Below are 6,047 nucleotides of genomic sequence, written 5' to 3' on the forward strand. Positions count from 1 at the left end.
CTAGGAATTAAAGAATTGGAAAATAGTGACAGGGGACTTGAGATTTTTGGGGCTGCATGTTTTAAATGGTACAGCTCTTGACAGAAGGCCAATAAATCTGATGCTGAAATCTTTGAAACGCTCCCTTCCTAAATTGTCTCTTCTTTTGATTCCAAGAGTTTTTCCAATAATTGTCGTTCTCCTGGCTCCTACCCCCCAGAATCCAGCCAGAATCAGTGTCTTGCACTAAAAGAACCCAAAGTTGAAACAGGGATTTAATTAGGACTCAAATGTTTTAAGAAGTGAGAGGTTATCTAAATATCCCTTACAGCACAGCAGAAGGGGAATCTGCCCAGGCTGGGAGTCACTGGTGTAACAGGAGAAGGGGAGGTGATTTTCTGTTAACAGCCAGGTCAGAATATAAGGTGGACATGGTTGGGAAGAGGGAAGGATGGGACCCTTCACACAGTAATGACCATGAACCCAGGGGTGAACAACTGAATGGTATAAGAAGTCAGGAACATCCAAGTGTAACAGAAGTTGAGGTCTTCAGTTTCAAATTATACTTTAAAATTCAAAGTATTGTTCATGCTTCTCGCGCTGCAAATCCCGTAAAGTGCTGTGAGTTGGATTTTATAGCTGTCAAGGGACCTTGGAGATTATCTGGTTTGACTCTCATTAGACAGATAAGGGAAGCGAGGCTCAAGGAATTTAAGTGACTTGCTTGTTAAATGGTTGTAACTATAAATTACCTTGCAGCTGGGAGTCCAGTGCTTTTATTCACTTAGGGGTGAAGTACATGCTTTTCATACTATCTAATTGGATTAGTTTTAATTAGGATTCATTTTGTGACTTGTTTTAAATTCATCTTAATGTATGATTTATTTCTGTACTTTAACCAATTTTTAAAGAGAAATGGCAAAATGAGTGAAGGCGGTCAAAAGGTAGCAACTTCCAGTTATAAAATAAGAAGTCAGTCCTGGGAGCGTAATATACAGCATGGTGACTACAGTTGATGATACTGTTTTGTATGTTTGAAAGTTATTTATTGCGTTGTGCTTTCCAGAAAAACTTTTTCAAACAAATCATCGAAAGCCCAGACTTCTCTCTGCTCTCATTGCCAAGCCATTTTTCCCCCCATCCAAAGTAGTGAAGTCATGTATATGTTTATAACTACTCAGTTTGTGACAGCGGTAATTCTCAAATGCTTTTCACAGATACAAGTAAGATCAAAGTTGCAAGCAGATCATACATAGCGATTTAAAAAACTGAACAGGCAAAGCCTTACTCTAACTGACCAAATGACCAATCAGCTAGATTCAGCCTTTTCAGGCTACAGATGATTTTGCTCAGAGCCCTGCACATATCGGAGGGGCTTCCATCACGTGTTTAACACAAGTGCTGTGGCTGACACTTGATGCTGCAAACAAAAGCTCGACCACAGAAAGGAGACCTTGTTTCCGTATTACTGTTCGCCAGATCTCTCTTCTCCACTCTCTTCATCAGCTCCATCTCTTTCCTTGCAAGAATCCTGGCTGTTGATATCAATAAAGTAATGTTCTCCCCCATTCTCTCCTTCTTCTATTGTCTTCTTCATTGAAGCTTTCCCTGCCTTCAGTGACACGTTTCCTCTTGATGGCTGAAGTACTCAGATATTTTTCCACTTTGGCCTTTCTTTGAAACAAATCTGTCAGATATTCCTAGAGCTTTTAGGGGGTCAGAATAATACTTTCTCGTTGCCATTCTTGCAGTTTTCTGAGCAAGTCTTTTAAATAGTAACAGCCTCTTTAAATTTCGTTCTTTTCTTTCTTATAGTTCTCTTTGGTATTTGCTCATCGTTTCCTCTTTACTCTTTCTGAGAGATTTTACTCTGGATGCAGACAGTTGAACTAAGCTCTGATGTGAGTCATAGCCCGAGCCCAGGTTGTCAGGAGTTTCTGCAATTCTTTCACCCTTTGCTTCTGCTTAGTGAGGATCCAGTTTCTCTCTTTTTCCAATATTTTCTTTTCCTCAAATGATTTCCTTGTGGCTTGTTCTGTTCCTCTAGAAGGTGCTGTGGGCTCTGGAGGGCTCCAGGTAAAAGGCGAGGGCTTCGCACTTGACTTTGTACTGGGGACTTTTGCCTTGGGGATAGATAAGGCCAGCATGTTCCTTCTACATTTGCTTCATCTGCTTCAGTGTCTGCCAAAATGTTCTCTTTTGGTGTATGTACATGAGCATGCACGAAGATCAGATGATTTACAGACTGTTCAACCTTTTGGACACTTGTGTTCTGAAGGGTGTTTCTGATCCCTTTCAGGAGGAACTTCAAATTTACAGGCTCCTAATTTACCGACCTCCTCCGTGCTTCATTTTGCTTGACTATATCATGATGGGGGGAGGCGGGAGACGAATGAGGGAACCAGATTGGCTCAGAATTTATTCTGACACACTCTGAATCTTTTTCGTTTTTATTAAAAATACTTTTTATTTAAAAAAATTGAGATGTAATTGACAGACATCATTATGTTAGTTTCAGGTATACAACATAATTCTTGTTTTTCTTTTGTTTCTTTTTTTTTTTCTTTAGCAGTTTGGATACCATTTCAATATCTGACTTAATTTCATGTTCACTTCTTTTTTCTTCTGTCCTATAATCATTATCATTTGAAAAAAGTCAGGTACTGTGTTCTTTGGTGCCCCACCTATAGCCTTTGTTTTTTTCCCCTTGTTTTTCTTCAGTTGCTGGAAAGTCAGCATTTCCGCATTGAATATCATCTTCCACAGAAAAGTTGGCCCACATGCTGTTGATGAGCTCCTCGATTTTCTCAGGATATTCTTTTTCTAAGTTGGGCAACTTGTCTTCGGAAGAAGACACGTACAGGGAGGAAGACCTATCCAAATCAGGCTCTGACAGTGAAGTTCCTAATGAGACAGGGCAATTGGAGTAAAGACCTTCGGGTACAGATCTGCGAGAGGCCTAGGAGTGTCTTCCCTGGTGACCACTGGCTGAACTTCCTTGAATCTATTCTGCTACATTTTCCCTACGGGGGCCATCATTTCTAGGTGGGCAGCTCTTCTCACTTCCTCCGTGTGGTAAATATCAGAAAAGTCCATACAGGCCTCATAGCTTATATATGCACATTCATCCACCACAGAAAAGCTGGCGTTAGAATCAGCCAATGCCCGAGCCAGCCGCCAGCACTGCCTTCTCTTTTCCTCTTCCTCTCCTTCTTCCTCCAAGGCCACCTTAGGGACTCTAAGGGGTTCTGGGTCTTGGACTTGGTGACTCGTGCTCTGCTGCTGGGACTTACCCAGGTTTGGAGATGGGAGGCCACCAGCTTCGCCGTCACTGCACCACCGAGGCTCAAGGGCCCGTGCTGGCCCAGGCCAGGGAAGCTGGCACGTGCCTCAACCAATTTAAAATCTGGGTTGTAAGTCCCCTTCCAGGGATTTTTTTCCTATGAGAATTCTTTATGGCCTGGACTGAGAGCATTTTCCACTAGAGAAAATATGTATTTGCTTTTCCAGGCACTCCCTGGTCAGAATAGCTTTGGGGCCATTTTTACATTTATGACTGAGGCTTAAGGATTCCTTAGCCACACACGGACAGTGTAAATTTAAACCTATGTCCACATTGGGACAGGCCTGCAGTTACAAATTTTAATAGAAATCTTTTGCCCAACCTACTCCCAGACAGACAAGTTATCGTGCTATCTCCTTGTGCCAGTACCTTTTTTCTCTTGTTTCCATTTTCTCTGAAGGTATATCTCTTGCAGAGTCCCTGATTTACATGAAGGATATCAGCATTACGTTCTCATTTTCCAAGTTCTTATTTCTTGTCCGTGTATAAGGAATGAAACCCAAGTTCCTCTTACTATCAAGATCAGCATACACTCAGAGCTATGTTAGACCTTTACATGGTTACTGTTCTTATTTCCTGTTTCTGCTCCATCATTATCTCTTCGGGACTGTCTTTTTAAAAAATTGCTAATAAACTGGAATTTGCATGTAAAATATGTTTGCTGTATTTCCAGATATTTGGGACGGGAGCAAATCATGTCTGCCACGTGATGGCGAGAACAAAATTCAGTATTAAACTCTAGCATATGAATTAGAGTTCAATAAAATTATAACCCAAAACAGCATCATTTTCTACGGGAATTCATCTGTTTCCTAAAATATTTAAAATGCTGACTAAGGGTTATTTTTGCCAACTGACACAGAAAGTAGCTCTATTTAGAAATACATATGGCAAACTCATGTCAATAGCAATTGGTAGATTAAATCATTCGAAAGTGCAAATATTTCTCTTTTCATAAAATAATATGGTGTACTTTTTAAAGACGATGCTTGAAAACATCTGCAAATCAGTGTTAATATCTGCCTTTTAGAAACTCTAATTAGCCATTCTTTACAGCAAATTAGCAATCTGAAAGTATCCTGATAGTACTTTTCTAACTTCAAATTCTTCTTTTACCAGAGTTCAAGTCAACCAGTTTGCCTTTTCTGCAAAGTCTGGGATTTGAGCTCTGTGGGTAGGGTACTTGATTGCGAGGAACTCTTGGATTTGTAATGAATCACAAATGATGGGATCACGACAGACTCAGGCCATCTGCCTTCAGGCACGTGCCTGGTGTTTACTTCTACTTTGCTATGCATGTGGCAGATTTATGAATATACAGCTTTCTGGCTTCATGGGCCCATCATGAGTTGCATTTAATAAGGGTGTATCACAGATATCAAACTGTTGATGGAAAGCATATGGATTTAGTAGCTTATAAACTGGCTGGCTGAGTTTTGGTTTCCTTTTGTTCTAACCTTTGAACCACTGGAGCATAAAATAAAAAAAGTTTGAGTGAAGAACCTTTATGGCCATGTTCTCATGTATTGAAGTAATTTGAAAAGATTAACGATGTGGGGCTCATTATGTAAAACAAAATTGGCATAAACTTTGCAATAGTGCGCACTCTAAATGTTTCCCACTGAACCAGAAGAGTCATCACAATTTTCACATTTTGTTATTCGAATTCCAAGTTGGAGTAATCCTTAACATTACAGGTTTTGGGCATTTATAACTCAAATTTTAATATATGAATTGAAGGTAAAGTTATAACTTATATTAATAATAGTATTTCTGTTGATAAGAAATTATCAATCTTTGTAAACTATTTAAGAATGGCTTTGAGAATTTTAGTCACTATGGAAAGTAGCTCTATTTAACAGTATTTTATTTGTGCTACCTCTATTCATAGACTTAACTGCTATTTAAACACACACATACACACACAAATAAACACATACACACACACCACTTCGTGATTTATTAGATTAAAATATCAAGTGGTGGATATACTTTTCTATTTAAATTTTCTTTGTAATAATGTCCTGGACTTTCATGCTAACACTGAAAATGTATGTTACAGATTATAAACACTGAGAAAACTAAGCTAAATGAACATTTTCATAATCACGTGCTACCTCTGGCTCAGATAGTTAAATTTCAGAGAAGAGCTGATGACACCCACAGTAACTCCAAAGGGCTCAACCTGTGGATGGGGAAGATAGACACTTGTGAAGGTACGTGGAACAAGGTACATGGAGCACGTGTTGGCTGTTTTCACAGAACCCCTGTTTTCTTCCAGGCTTTCCTGTGGGTCCCGCACAGTGGTGCCTTCTCCCCTCATTCTACTGAGTCGTTCATTGGCATGCAGCGTTTCATCCTTACATTTTTCTCACTTCTTCAATTGCAATGGTAGTTCAACATTGAACTTCAACATTTCTAATCTTCATTTTGTTTTACATTTGAGTTGCTACTCCATTCCTGAGGCCACAATTTGATTAAGGTTCAAAACCTTTCACTAACTGATTTTGGAAATGAAGCATAATATGATTGATAAGTCTCTAATATGTCTTTACACGATTTCAATATGTGGACATCCAGATTAAAAGAAACCAAATACCTTTGGGGGTAATTATTCATTTAGAGAGAAAACTGAAAGCTACTTTCTGGAAACAGCAAGCTCTCTAGATATTATAACTGCAACCTTCAAGATTGGGACAGAGCAGCCATCGGCACAGAAGAATAA

The 6,047-nt window shown here is 39.4% G+C and overlaps 1 pseudogene across 1 annotated transcript; it reads right to left on the reverse strand.

The window, feature by feature from the left end:
- Positions 1-1,444: 1,444 nt before the first annotated feature.
- LOC308506571 (protein FAM161A-like) lies at positions 1,445-5,645 on the reverse strand (annotated as a pseudogene). The gene is made up of 3 exons: positions 5,543-5,645; positions 2,644-2,883; positions 1,445-2,284 (listed from the first exon to the last, which is right to left on the reverse strand). The product of its transcript is annotated as a protein FAM161A-like (transcript).
- Between the last annotated feature and the right edge of the window lie 402 nt (positions 5,646-6,047).

This window comes from Rhinolophus hipposideros (assembly GCF_964194185.1).
Source record: "Rhinolophus hipposideros genome assembly, chromosome: 13".
Lineage (NCBI taxonomy): Eukaryota > Metazoa > Chordata > Mammalia > Chiroptera > Rhinolophidae > Rhinolophus > Rhinolophus hipposideros.